The sequence below is a fragment of the Rhamphochromis longiceps genome, linkage group LG11 (genome assembly GCF_057381845.1).
Source record: "Rhamphochromis longiceps isolate RC_006_pf linkage group LG11, R_longiceps_female_GT1.1, whole genome shotgun sequence".
Taxonomy (NCBI): Eukaryota; Metazoa; Chordata; class Actinopteri; order Cichliformes; family Cichlidae; genus Rhamphochromis; species Rhamphochromis longiceps.
This window is the reverse complement of record NC_140567.1, coordinates 33,903,743-33,919,538: the sequence shown is the minus strand read 5'-3', so window position 1 is coordinate 33,919,538 and position 15,796 is coordinate 33,903,743.

Below are 15,796 nucleotides of genomic sequence, written 5' to 3'. Positions count from 1 at the left end.
CAGATTATGTTCTGTGGGAAGGCTTAACAGCGGCCTCCCATGGACGAACGTGATAGAGCCTGCCTGAAACTTTGAAACGGGAGTGGCATTCAGGGAGGGAAACGTGGGTGTACGGGGCGCGGGAGCCAACCCTGATGCGCGGCCTGTGAAATGCGACCCAGGGGTACTCTGGGACCCCCGGGGTCTGGGGCTGCCCCGAAGGGGAGCACAAGGGTTAAACAGCTCTGATAGGAGAAAGTCAATGAGCACGCAATAAAGTGGACTTGTTAGGGCCAGTTTACCATCAGCCTTGCTAAAGTTGAACTTCATTTGTATTTAAAGACAGACTTTGAAGAAAATTCTTATTTGAAACTGGTGATAAAATCCAGGTCAGATAGTTACATACAAACATACAGTACACACTACTGCTCAAAAGTCCCTGATTTTAAGAGAAAATTGGCTTTAATGTAATATCACATGAAGTTTATCAGTAATGTTTTCACAGCTTTAATCAAATCATTCATCATCCATAAGTTGTGATGGAAAAATGTCTGCAAGTGTGCAGGAGCCCATTTTTAGAGACAATCACTCCTGTGTTATAATGTTAATTGAAGTTTTTTTTTTTTTTTGGCCTGTCCCGTTTGGCTCTTTTGCCATCAGAATTGTTGTCTAAAGGCAAAGAAAGATGCCCAACGGATTTACTTTACCAAACTGACCATCCCAGCCTTGCCGTAATGGTCCATTTGATTCACCTTTTATTGTTTATTTTATTTTCACTTACTGAATACGGGACAGACTTGACTGGGGGAAAGAAGGGGAGAAAGAAAGAGGGAAAGAGAAACAGCTGAGAAGAGGGACGGGGGAGAAGGGCAAAAGACAAAAACCAACAGAACGGGCAGAGAAAAAAAAATGCATATATCAATCACCTGGATCACCTGCTGAGAAAGAAAAAAGAAAGCAAGCAGAAGAGAACAAGAGTAATAGAATAAACAACATCACAATGATATGCAAGTGTGCAGGAGCCCATTTTTAGAGACAATCACTCCTGTGTTATAATGTTAATTGAAGTTTATCAGGTCAGATGACCAATAGATGATAAGAAATATACTCTTACTAATTATTAGAGTTACAAGTACTTTGCTAAGCAAAATTAAATGAGGTTAGGTTGGAACTTGAGACGTTTACATAAAAGGTTCAGTTGGTGATGCATGAAAGAAAATAATCTTCTTTTAAAAATCTTTTGGAGAATTCTGATGGTAAGAAATGAAAAATATTCAAAGAGTGAAAGTGTTAAAAAAGTGAAGGTTTTGTGCAGCTGGGTGTTGTAGCCCCTTTAGAGGAAAATGTAAACTTGGTTTAATGAGGTTAAAAACAAAACCTGGGATGATCCAGACACATTTATTTTTTCTTTAATTTAAGTCAGTGAGCACGCAATAAAGTGGACTTGTTAGGGAGAGTTCGCTGTCAGAGTTAAAACACTCCAACTCAATTTTGGTGATAGAGACAGCTAAAAAAAATGAGCGTTTTGTTGACACTGATGACATAATCCTGATCAGATACAGACAGACACATGCATACAACACACACTACTGCTCAAAATTTTGTGGTCAAATTCAAACATTCTCCTTTTATTAATAATTTACATTTACTTTAACATAATATAACAAAAAGGTTATCAGAAATGTTTTCACAGATGTGTGTTTAATGAATCATTCATGTTAAATCACCCATGATATTAGGAAATGTCTACACAGTTATACATGGGCCCATTTCTAGTAACAATCACTCCTATGTTGACAGATCACATGGTTCTAAACCAGGAACACATCTGATTTAATCAGATTACAAACATCATCCATCACAAACTTCGACAATTTACTGTTTTTAATCCGCACAATGATTTCGGTTTGTGCTGATATCTTTGGAAAAAGGTTTCTTGACTGACAAGTTGAGATCTAACATTACAAACTGACATCTGGTAACACGATGTACCAAATGAAAATGGGCTTCTGTAGATGTCATGGTTCCCTTGCCCTCTTTTGCTGGCCTGCTTCTTTCTCTCTCTCCTCTTTTGGTGTATGCCTGTGTTGTTGTCTGTGTGCTTGTCTTTTTTAGGGGATGCTCCTCCACCTTCCTGTCGCTCAGTCACTTGTGAACAATCAGCTGATTACTCGCCTGTTCCTCACGAGGTCTTCATGCTGGCTTCTAAACAACCAGATCATTGCATTACCAAGGTAACGGATCATGCCACAGTCTTGTCACATTTTCCATCAGTTCTTGCTTTTGCTCACTCTCTGTTTCTGTGCAGACCTGTGCAAATCCGCCACCATCTCCTCATTGAACGACTGGCGACCTGTAGCCCTGACCCCCATTGTGAGCAAATGCTTCGAGAAGTTGATCAGGGACTTCGTTTGCTCTGCACTACCCGACTCACTGGACCCTTTGCGGATGACACTACAGTGGTGGGTCTTATCACCAAAAGTGATGAGACGGCTTACAGGGAGGAGGTCAGCACCCTGACCCACTGGTGTCAAGACAACCATCTCACCCTCAACGTCGCAAAGCCAAAGGAGTTGATAGTGGACTTCCGGAGGTGCAGAGAAGTACAGATCTCCATCACCATCAATGGCGCTGCTGTGGAGAGAGTGAGTAGCTTCCGGTTCCTTGGTGTACATCTGGCTGAGGATCTTACGTGGTCAGTACACACAAACAAAACAGTGAAGGCGGCGCAGCAGCGCCTCTTCTTTGTCAGGAGACTGAAAAGATTTGGCATGAGCCCCCGCATCCTCAGAACCTTCTATTGCTGTGCCATTGAGAGCATCCTCACTGGATGTATGGCAACAGCACTGCTTGCAACCGCAAAGCTCTCCAGAGAGTAGTGCGGTGCTCTGAACGGATAATTGGAGGTGAGCTTCCCTCCCTCCAGGACATCTACAGGAAGCGGTGCCTGAGGAAAGCGGGGAGGATCATCAAGGACTCCAGTCACCCCAGCCATAAACTGTTCAGACTACTTCCACTAGGAAGGAGGTTCTGCAGTATCCGGTCCCGTACCAGCAGACTGAGAGACAGCCTTTTCCACCAGGCCATCAGACTGCTGAACACTTCATAGACACCTCAGCTTCACTACTGGAACTTCAACATTATGCACTCCACACTGTATATAAATGCCACTTGTTTTGCACATGTCCAACTACCAACCTCTGTATATTTTATATATTTTATTGTTTACTCTATTTAATTTGTAAAATATGTACACACACACACACACACACACACACACACACACACACACACACACACACACACACGTAGAAAAACACATTTAGTATACACATTCAGTAATGCATACACTCTTATATTGTACATATATTTATTCATATAACTCTCAGATTTAGCCATTCTTATATTTTGCTTGTTCTTATGGTATTGTATTTTTGCACACCTCTGTTCCTTGTGAAGCTCGCACACAAGAATTTCACTCGCATGTATTGTACCAGTGAACCTCCACATGTGATGTGACAATAAAAGTGATTTGATTTGATTTAAAAGGAGATGGGGGTCAGGGTGTCAGCACCCCTGGCCACTTTACCAGTGTTTTTCCAATGTGGGGGGTTTACTGTAGAAATTGAAGACCAGAGACTATAACTTTAACTGTTGTGTGAAAGTCTTCAGATCAGCCTTTAGAGTAGGACTGCACAGGATGCAGTGTGCTAATCTCCAGATGCATCTGTAAGGAAAATGGGTAATAAAATGATTGTGTGAAATTTGGAAACATCTCTGCGTGATCTCTACCAAGACAAAAAGAATCGGAGAGACCAACGTTGTCTCAACAACACTTGGTAGATATTCCACTAAATCTCATTTGTGATTTATGATAAATGTTACCATTAATTATTTATATTTCTTTACGCTTCTGAATAATTTAGTAAAACATCAAAAAGATTTTTACTGTTGTCAGAAATAAGACACTTCTAATTCTCTACAAACTTTTGAGCTGTAGTCCAGATTGCAATAATAGTGTATGGTTATTGTTTATAGCAGATGAAATAGAAGTATCAGGACAAGGTGTGAATAAAAGTTGTGAGTTGTGTTGCTGCAGAGAAAGTTGTTCACTCTGGTGAGGTCTAATGAGTCTAATGTGAGGCTGAGCCTTCAGCTTTCCTGTCCCTGTCCTGTTTAACCAGAAACGCTCTCGTCTTTTAACATTAAACTCATAACTTTCCGTTTTGATCAATCTTAAAACTACAGCTGGATCAGCTGACCCTGTCCCATCCTTTAGTTATGCTGTTATAGGCCACAACTGCTGATTAACTTCCCATCATACACTGAGCACTTCTGTCTTTTACTCTGTGTGTTAATATATCACTACTGCGTGTCAGTAACGTTGGTCCTCTTCCTCCCATCATGTGTTTTGTCCTGTCCTCATATGCTCTTGATTTGTTTCTTATTTTGTCTTTTCTGTCATCCCTAACCCGTTGCTCGTCCTTGAGCCTCATTCTGCCAAAGGTTTCTTAAAAAGGTTTTTTTTCCATCCCACCATCCCCAAGTGCTTGCTCATAGGGTAGCTCCAACTGTCAGAAAAAAGGGCTTTCACATTGCACAGGTTTCTAAAACTCTGTGCCTCTGTTTCCTGTCACACTGACTGTGAGCCTTTACTGTATTTCCAATGTAATTTAGAGAGAGAAACATATGTCAATACTAAGCTGTTAAGAGGCTACTTACAATAATCTGTCTTCTTGAACTGAAACCTGTATACAGTCTGTGATCAGCTGATCTTGGCCTGAGGTTTACTGCTTTTTGTGGATTTACACATCTGAATCCAACAAGATGTACACAGATGTTTCATGATTTCCATCCCATACACTGTCTTTACACTGTTTAAGCCACAGATGTTAAACTGATTTTTACATCGAGGGCTACATACATGCCACCAGTGAAAATCTCCCGTGTAAAGTAGTATAACTGCACATTTCATTTCTGAGCTATCTCAATATTTGAAAAAGAAGTGCAATTTCAACAGTATGTCTCAGTTTTCTCTACATGATAAAAAAAAAATGCTGTGGTTGCAAATGAAAGAAATCTCTCTTGTCCTTTTGTGCAATACAAAAAAGTAATTTCAATATCCAGGCTGTATACTGCACTACCATTTTCCTCCCCTGGTGCCTGAAATCAGCTGGTTGTAGCTAAAATGCAAGTGGAACCGGTAAGCAGGTATTAAATGTTTTTGTTACTACAAAGTCAAAATGTTATGATGGTTTCAGTATTTTAATGATGATGATGGTAGGCGTGTTTTATCATCATTCATATGATGACGGATTTTTAGGCTAATAGTTAGGCTAACACACTTACCTCTCCTCTGTTTCTTTCCAAAACTGATAGATCCTCCACTTCTTTTAAGTGTCTACCAGCGCAATTCTTAGCATATTTTGGTTCCTGCAACTGGTCCGTCGGATTATTGTCTCCCCAGAAACACTTCCCTTGTGCTTTTGGAAATGTTTTTTCCTATTTCTGCTTTGTTTCTCCTATTTCTGTTGTCATTTTTCCTATTTCCGTTGTGTTTTGTGTGCTTTTGTAGGGCTTTTCTTATTGCTGGTGTTTTCTTAAGTTGCAGTCCGTTTAGCCTCTCAGGGCCACCGCAGTGCAGTCCCAAAAAAAGTTGTTTTTTATTTAACCCAACAACATAGTTGGTTAAATTATACAAAAAAATCAAAATCTTGGGCCCATAAAAGAGGTCAAAATAACAGAACTCTACTCAAAGTTAACAGCAACCAATACTGATACCTCAAACAAACTGACCTCACTAAACGAGCCAAAGGGGGAAACTTAAAAATCACAAAAAGGGGTAAAACACCCAAAAACCTAACGTAAATAAAAGGACGTTTATTTACTTCACAGACCCAGTGACGCCCATTCAGTTTCATTATCCAGGAAATAACAGCTGATGCTCACACTTCTGTTTAAGACACAGTCCAACACAGTTCCTCACCCTGAGTGGAACAATGGGTCTATGTGAGTACAGCTGCCTTTTTCAAATCATCTCTACATCATATGAGTTCATGATTCTAGCATTACATAAAATGTCTTTTTTTTTTTTCCCCATTTGATTCACCCTTTATTGTTTATTTTATTTTCACTTACTGAATATGGGACAGACTTGACTGGGGGAAAGAAGGGGAGAAAGAAAGAGGGAAAGAGAAACAGCTGAGAAGAGGGACGGGGGAGAAGGGCACAAGACAAAAACCAACAGAACGGGCAGAGAAAAAAAAAATGCATATATCAATCACCTGGATCACCTGCTGAGAAAGAAAAAAGAAAGCAAGCAGAAGAGAACAAGAGTAATAGAATAAACAACATCACAATGATATATGGGAATATGACAGTAAATACTAAATGTTAAACATTATTGTGCAGCACATAAGATCAACAGCACACAGTGTGCTTTGAGGTAGGAGCCAAAAAGGGTGTAGTTTGTGGGTGTGATCACCCGTGTGTACACCTGTGAGCATGGACGCGTTTGTTTTTTAAAAGGTACCTTCATGTAATGATCTGCTAGAGGGTGTGGGGGGGCCACAGCCCCGTCCTCCAGGGCATGAAGCAGGTATGGAGGAGATCAAAACTCCAGAGATCCAGAGGCCCCCAGAACACAAGAGACCAAGGAAGACCAACAGAGGGGCAGCTGCGCCACTGTCCCAGAAAGAGCTGAGGAGAGTCCCAGATGAGGGCTCACTCAGCAGCCGCGGAGCAGAAGCCAGGGGGAGTTGCAGTGACGCGCCCGTGAGCTCCGCCGGCAGCCAGCCGTGCCTGAGTGACCGAGCCCCAGGCCGAGAGGCCGGGGGCACCCCACCTCCGAAGTGGCCCGAGCAAGCCCCAGGCTCCAGGCCCTGATAAGCGGCCGCCAAGGAGTGAGCCGGTGTGTACCTGGACGCCCATCCACGGACACAAAGAACCACCAACGCACCGATGTCTGAGGGAGTCCGCCACTGGCAGGGGAAGTGGTGGTAGGGGGAGATAGGCCTCCATACCTTGGAGGGCCTAAGATGTCCCCAGAGAGGTGGCGCCTGACACCCAACCTGACATATAGACACAGAAATACAGGCACACACATATACAAACATCCATTCCCACCCTCATGCTCTCATATACACTTACTCCACACTCAACCAACGTGGAGACAGACATAAAGAGACACTGTACACACGATCACACTCCCCAAGCGTACTCTAAGCCCCGGGTCTAGGTACCCTTGCCCCTGGAGGGGGGGAACTGCACCCAGACCCAGGTGGTGTTACCCTTTTTCCCTGCGGTGGGGGGGAGGCAGACCGCCCCGACTCCGCAGCAGCAGGGAGGCCCCACACTCCAGACCGCAGTCGGACGGCCAACTCCTCCTCCTAGCCCCCCCGCTCCAGCAGGTCGCAGAGAATGGGGGTGAGAGAAGACTCCAAACCTCCCTCCACCCGCTCATTGTAGTGTTGATGCATGTGTGTTCTAAGGTGCATTTAAAACCCAGGAGGGCATGGAGCTACCTGCCAGAGAGCAGCAGGTAAGCGCATGGTCCCTCCTGCTGGCCCTCAATGTCTACGTGTATTTAACATTGAGAGGTGGGCAATGACGCCAGGGGTGGGGGGTACACCCTGCTGGTACTTTGGATTCCGTGTATCGTGCCCACCCCCAAGATCCTATATGTATGTGTAATGAGAGTGTGAGTAATGTGAATGTCTAAGTTGTGGGATAAAATTGAGGCAGAGGCAGCCAGAAAGGGGACGGGGGGGGGGCCTCCTCTGCACCCTGGTGACATACCCCTACTCCAAGGTCCTGCATGTGTGGGTGGTTGTGGTGGAGCGGGAAGAGGGAGGCAGCTGGAGATGGAAGGGAGGGGCAAGTGACCCCTCCCTGGGGCCAGCTCCCCCGCTGACCCCAGTAGGCACCCCCACACTCCGCGACCCACCAGGGAAAGGGGGCCCAGGTCCATCCAGACCGGGGCCCAGCGCAGCAGCGCCTCCCGGCCCCACAGAACCCAGGACAGTCCACCCAACCCCACCACAGAGAAAACTGCACCCACCCCACCATCCACTCTTCTTCCAGACTACATAAGACAATAAACACCCAGGCTGAGATCTTCCTCCACCTCTCCTGTATCTCCCCCTCCTGTAGAGAGAGCCCCTGAGGAGAGGAAAGCTCCTGCAAGATGTGACAATCTTCCCCACCAGTTGAAGAGCCCCCCAGGTGGCTCGATGCACCGGCGGCACCCTGCTCCAGGGCTGGGCCCCCATGCACCCACCCGCCCACAACCCCGGCAACACATCAACCAGGACCCAAGCCCCCGAGGCCCGGCCCGGGCCCAGCCCAGAGACGGAGCGCCCCCAGAACCTCACGCCCATCCCGGACCCACCCAGGGGCAGCCAGGCTACCAGGTCAGTAACCCACGTCCGTCAGCACAGACCCTCCCCTAGTCCCGCTGCACGCAGCCGCGAGGAAACAGTCACCTGAGAGCCAACAGAGCCCCTAACCGGACATGACCGCTACCCCGGGTTGAGCCCCCAAAGGAAAATGCCTCCGGGGAACCCCCCGATGCCCTAAGCCTGTCCCTACCCCCACACCAATCACAACAGTGAAGGCGGGACCAAACTATGACCCCCCACCCCCACTAGGTGATGGAGCTGATCAAAGCAGTCCAGAGCAATTGATCTGATGTGGTGGCAGAGGCTGTATCAAGACTAATGTAATCTAATAGATAATTTCTATATTGGTTAGAATTAAGATTATTTTTATTTTTCCAGTTCATGACTGTTTTCTTGGCTATGCATAGGGCAGTGAAGACCATATGGGCGATATTCTTTTCTGAAGTGACATTATCTAAGCTGCCCAACAAACACACTAAGGGGGAAGTTGGAATGTTACATTTCAGACACTTCGATAAGTCTTCACATATCTCGCGCCAAAACTTCTGAACTGGTGGACAGAACCAAAGAGCGTGGATATAATTGTCCGGTGAATTAGTTTGGCAGTGTGAGCAGTTGTTGGTAGACGTAAAGCCCATCTTGAACATCCGATGACCTGTATAGTGCACTCTATGTAATATTTTGTATTGAATTAATTGAAGACTGGGATTTCTAATTAGATGAAAGGTTTTTAAGCAAATCTGAGACCAGAAGTTTAGGTCTAAGTTAACTGATAAATCCGCTTCCCATTTTGCAATAGGAAGTGATATTGATTCATCTGTTTTAGAAAGCATTCTGTATATTTTGGATAGTAATTTGGGGGTTTTAAGAGTAAGAAATTGAACCACACTTGGTGGTGTTTGTAGTTCAACTTGACCCGGTTTAAATTTCTTTTTTACTATGGATTTAATTTGTTGATATTCTAAAAATCTTTTCTTGTTGATCCCATATTGTGTAACTAGTCCGTCAAATGAAATAAATTCTGTTCCTTCTAGTATATGTTCTAAATATTTGATTCCTTTACCACTCCAATCTGAAAAGTTTATCATATTATTGTTTTGTAATATGTCAGGGTTGTTCCAGATAGGTGTACGTTTGCATGGGATTAATGAAGACGCTGTCAATTTTAGAAACTCCCACCATGCTGTCAGAGAAGCGCTGATGTTGATGCTTTTAAAGCATTCATGTCGTTGGATGTTTGAGCTGATAAATGGTAGGTCTGAGATCTCTAGATTATTGCAAAGTGCTTGTTCTACATCTAGCCAAGGTTCATCTAAGAGGGTGTGTTTTAGCCATCCTGAGATAAACTGAAGCCTGTTGGCTAAGAAGTAGTGCTGAAAGTTAGGCAGTTCTAGTCCTCCTTTATCCTTGGTCTTTTGTAGTGTTTTTAAGCTTATACGTGGGGGTTTATTTTTCCAAAGGAATTTGGACATACATGAATCTAGAGATCTGAACCAATCTTGTGGCGGTTTAGTTGGGATCATTGAGAATAAATAATTTATTTTTGGTAAGACCATCATTTTTATAGCGGCAACCCTTCCCATGAGTGATATGGGTAGATATTTCCATCTAGCCAGATCATCTTCTACCTTCTTTAAAAGTGGGATATGGTTTAATTTAGTTAGATCTGCAAGCTTGGGAGAAACATTAATACCTAAATATTTTATATTTCCCGATTGCAGTGGTGTAGAAGAGGAATTATGGAGGGAGCAATTAATCGGTAGAACTGTAGATTTTGACCAGTTAATTGAGTAATCTGATATTCTTGCAAAAGAGTTTATCAATTCAATCACCCCAGAGATATTAGTTTGTGAATTTTGGAGAAAGAGTAACACATCATCCGCATAAAGGCTGATTTTATGTTCCACGTTCTTGCATTTTATGCCCTTAATTACTGAATTCTGTCTAATTGCTGCTGCTAGTGGTTCAATAAAAATTGCAAACAGTGAAGGGGAGAGTGGGCATCCCTGCCTGGTGCCCCTCAAGAGACAGAAGCTGGAGGATGTCTGGTCATTTGTTCTAACACAAGCTGTTGGGGAATTATATAATATTTTTAACCAGTTTATGAAAGAGGATCCAAAACCAAATTTGTGTAAAGTTGCAAATAGAAATTTCCAGTTAACTCTGTCGAATGCTTTTTCTGCGTCTAAAGAGAATATTGTAGTTTCTAGGTTTTTACTGTATGAGTAGTCTATCAAATTAAGTAATCTCCGTGTATTTGTTGATGAGTGCCTACCTTTTATGAAACCAGTTTGGTCAGGATGAATTAAGAGGGGGGTTATTTTCTCCAGTCTCTTTGAGAGAGCTTTGCAGATTATTTTAAGGTCTACGTTTATAAGGGATATTGGACGATAGCTTGAGGGATATACAGGGTCTTTGCCTGGTTTTAGCAGGAGATTAATGTTTGCAGAATTCATATTTGATGGAAGTCTGCCCTTTTCTTTAATTTCCAACAACGTTCTGTAGAAAACTGGTGCTAGAATCGACCAGAATTCTTTGTAGAATTCTGCAGGAAAGCCGTCTGGACCTGGAGCCTTATTATTGGGCATACTTATCAGAGCTTCCTGGAGTTCACCTGGTGTCACTGGTGAATCCAGTGCCATTGCTTGAGTGTCCAATAATTTTGGAAGAGTTATGTTGTCCAAAAACTGATCAATTTCTTTTTTAGATGGGTTTATTTGTGGTGAATACAACGTTTTATAGAAATCCCTGAAAATGTTGTTTATTTGTATCGGATCATATATTGTGTTCCCAGATGAATCTTGAACAGCACATATAGTTGTTTTTTCTTTATTTATTTTTAGCTGGTTTGCTAGAAATTGACCGGATTTATTACCATGTTCATAATTTTGTAGGCGTAGTCTTTGTACTAAGAATTTTGTTTTTTTATCAATACATTTTTACATAAAATGTCTTCATAGGGCTGGGCGATATATCGAGGTTTTTTTTTTTTAAATATCGATATATTTTCATACGAGATATAAGATACAATATCGTTTATATCGATATAGTATATGTTACGTTATAATTATACTTGTGGAGCCGCAGGTTTGCCTCTCTTTCGTCCACTTTTGTCTCTACGCAACGTTACTCGGCCTTGGCTCTCCTTCACTGAACACAACTCCTCCTCCCCCATAGCTTCACCTGCAGGCAATGACAAGATGAACGCGGCAAATCTCCGTTAGCGAGTTACCGCGGATCGCCCCGTGCGTGGGGCTGCACGGCGGCAACACGTTAGCGAGCTAACCGCGCTAACGAGCTAACCGCGCTAACAACATGCAGCCCACAGGGGCTGCACGGTCTAAAATCCTTTGATTTTCTCAAAAATTGACAGTGCGCCTTTTGTATGAATTCTGGTTGTGCTTACTGACCGCGAACCGATTTTATGTGGTACACGGCGCTCAGCAATCTGTCAAAAAATGTTTTAGTACAACTTTGGTAGGCTACAGGGCTGCACCGCTTGATGGACTGTTGGAGCATTACGGCTACCGTAGTCTGGAGCGATACATACTGTGCTTCAATGTAATATTACCATATTGTGTGTGTATAAGGGCCATAAATGGCACCTGTTCAGAGACATAGTTTCAAAGAGGATTTCAAACTCAAGGCTGTCAGTCACGCAGTAGATGACGCACTTGGGAATAGAGCAGCTGTGAAATCTGTCTCTTTGTTATTATGCTCAGCGTCTTTTAGTTTACATTTTGACTGCACAATTGTGCTTTTTGTTATGCACAAAAACATTGTTTTCTTTTATTTATGGAGCATGATTATTTAATAAATGCTGATAATTTATTTTTGAGTAATTTCTTCATGTACATCTACGCCAGGGGTCGGCAACCTGCAGCTCCGGAGCCGCATGCGGCTCTTCAGCCTCCTCATTCACCTGTCTCTACTGAGGGTGGGGTACTCTGGGACCCCAGGGGTCCGGGGCTGCCCCGAAGGGGAGCACAAGGGTTAAGTGTCCCTTATAGTGCAGAATATACGGTAGATCAGGGATCTCAAAATTACGTGGCTCTCACATTAGATGACAGTGCCAGCTATATAACAAGTATAACAAAACTGTGAATGTGAACACAATTTTTTTTCTCACTTTTAACGGTTCGTATTTAACAAAATAAAAATGCAGACATAAGTGTACACAGTAGTTTTTGACTGCTAGTGAAAATTGTTTTCATTATAAATACTTCTCTCACTGGACTAAGGCTACGTTCACACTGCAGGTCTTAATGCTCAATTCCGATTTTTTGATCAAATCTTTTTTTTCTGCTTGTTCACACTACAAATAAAATGCGACAGCAAACGCGCTCTAGTGTGAACCCTCAAAGCGGCCCGCATGCGCAAAAGAAGACGTCACACACAACGTGCTGTTTAGACCCAGAGCAAACAATATTGTTTGACTGATGGCCCTTAATATAAAGACTTCGGACTTTACGTTTCCCAATTTTTGCTTTAAGTTATTTTGTTATTTACATAATAATGTAACCTAATAATTATCCTTATTGCTGTTTTAGAGGAGCGGTGCTTCAAAGGATAGTTGCAGATTTCTGTCAGAATCTGCAGATTACACAGTATAAATAAAACGTCATGTTTCTCCAACGTTGTCTTCCCAACAGTTTCACTGGATGGCCAGGAAGCGTTCGGATGTCTTATCGGGCGCTGATAATTGGCGTCTGTCTTGTGTCAGTGACGTAAAAGACGGATTTAATGCGACTTGATTATTCACACAGCAGTCGCTTTCTAAAACATCGGGTATGTATTGGATTCAGTACCACATACAAAAGTGACCCAGATCAGATTTGAAAATATCGGATTTGTGCCGTTCACACTGTCATAGCATGATTGGATATGGGTCGCATAGGGTCAAAAAAAAAAAATCGTATTTGATGCGCTTTTGCCTGCAGTGTGAACGTAGCCTAAGACAGCCAATCCCTCAACATGTTTGCTGTTGCTCTGCTCATAATGCCTTCATATTAAATCATTTTTTGCTTTTTAAAGAACTTATTTTAACATTGCACTCAACAACAAACAAATCCTCCCCAACAAGAAAAGTAACTTCAAGGGCCATATTGCATTTTATTTCTTCACGTAAATATATGAGCCGCAAGTAGGGGTGAGGTGGGCCGCAAGTGGCCCCCAGGGCGTGAGTTTCAGACACCTGATCTAGACAAATTGTGGCTTGACCAAGAATAACATTAAAGCACCAGTTATACATACAGCGGGGAAAATAAGTATTTGACACATCAGCATTTTTATCAGTAAGGGGATTTCCAAGTGGACCATTGACACAACATTTCCACCAGATGTTGCCATCAAGCCAAATATTGACGTCATACAAACAAATCAGAACATATAAGTATACAAGTTAAACCACAATAAATAAAGTGAAATGACACAGGGAATAAGTATTGAATACATGGAGATAACAAGGGGCAAAATGACATAGAAAGCCAGGAGATCACCTGAAATCTGTCAGTATTGATAGAGAAATCCTGTCCCCTATCAGTACTAATTGATATCAGCTGCTTTAGTCCTAATTGATGGCCTATAAAGGCTCCTCATTACCCAGAAGGCACACAGGAAAGACTTCATGATGGGTAAAAGCAAAGAACTCTCTCAAGATCTTCGTAATCTTATCGTTGAAAAGCATTTTGATGGGAATGGTTATAGGTGCATTTCCAGAATGCTGAATGTTCCTGTGAGCACTGTGGGGGCCATTATCCGGAAATGGAAAGTGCATCAGTTCACCATAAACCTGCCACGATCAGGTGCTCCACGCAAGATCCCTGTCCGAGGAGTCCAAAGAATAATCAGGAGGGTTCTCCAAGAGCCAAGAACCACTCGGACAGAACTTCAGGAAGACCTTGCATCAGCAGGTACTGTTGTTTCAAAGAAAACTATAAGCAATGCACTGAACCGCCATGGCATCCATGCACGCTCACCACGCAAGACTCCATTGCTGAACAAAAAGCATGTCAAGGCTCGGTTAAAATTTGCGCAACAGCATTTGGAGAAGCCTGTGGATTATTGGACGACTATAGTATGGTCAGATGAAAGCAAAATTGAACTTTTTGGCAGTCATTCTACACACCATGTTTGGAGAAGAAATGGCACTGCTCACCACCCCAAGAACACCATACCAACAGTCAAGTTTGGGGGTGGAAGCATCATGGTTTGGGGCTGCTTTTCAGCAAGGGGTACTGGCAGACTTCATATTATTGAAGGCAGGATGAATGGAGAGATGTACCGGGACATTCTGGATAAAAATCTGCTGCCATCTACCAGGAAGCTAAAAATGAAAAGAGGGTGGACATTTCAGCAAGACAATGATCCCAAACACAAGGCCAAGGAAACAATGAAGTGGTTTCAAAGAAAGAAAATCAAGTTGCTTGAATGGCCCAGTCAATCACCTGACCTAAATCCCATAGAAAATCTATGGAGAGAACTGAAGATTAAAGTTCATAAAAGAGGCCCAAGGAACCTTCAAGATTTAAAGACCGTTTGTGTGGAAGAATGGGCCAGAATCACTCCTGAGCAATGCAGACGACTGGTCTATCCATACAAGAGGCGTCTAGAAGCTGTAATCACCAACAAAGGCTTTTCTACAAAGTATTGAATAAAGTGTGTTCAATACTTATTCCCTGTGTCATTTCACTTTATTTATTATGGTTTAACTTGTATACTTATATGTTCTGATTTGATTGTATGACTTCAATATTTGGCTTGATGGCAACATCTGGTGGAAATGTTGTGTCAATAGTCCACTTGGAAATCCCCTTACTGATAAAAATGCTGATGTGTCAAATACTTATTTTCCCCGCTGTATATGCATGAAAATAATGATTTGATAAAAATACGTAAAAAATAAAAATTCGTAAATACTTAATTTCACAGAAGTTATCGCGTTAATTGCGATTAATGATTTGAAAAAAAAAACAACCAAATTTTAAAAAAAATACGTGTCTCACAGGGCTCTAGACTAACTTTTTGCCATGGGCATACCGGTACGCCTAACTTTAAAAAGTTAGGCGTACCGGCATAAAAGTTAGGCGCACACAAATTTTATAATAATTTATATAATATAATGTGTTTTTCTGGATACACTGTGCTTTTTCAGCATTCAAAGATTGATGACACCGTGTCAGAGCACTGGCTATGAATTTCTGAAGGATCAGGCCTTAACAGAAAAGTTAGCAATAGTTCTTTTCCTATTACAGCTACATCCACTTCTGTCATGCCTAGGCTGCTCACTAGGGCTGGGTATCATCACTGATTTCTATAATCCATTCGATTCCGGTTTTCAAAGTCCGGATTCGATTCAACTTAGCCTCAGACAGTCAGAAATATTATAATTCTCATCATTTATCAGTGACTTCATCAGA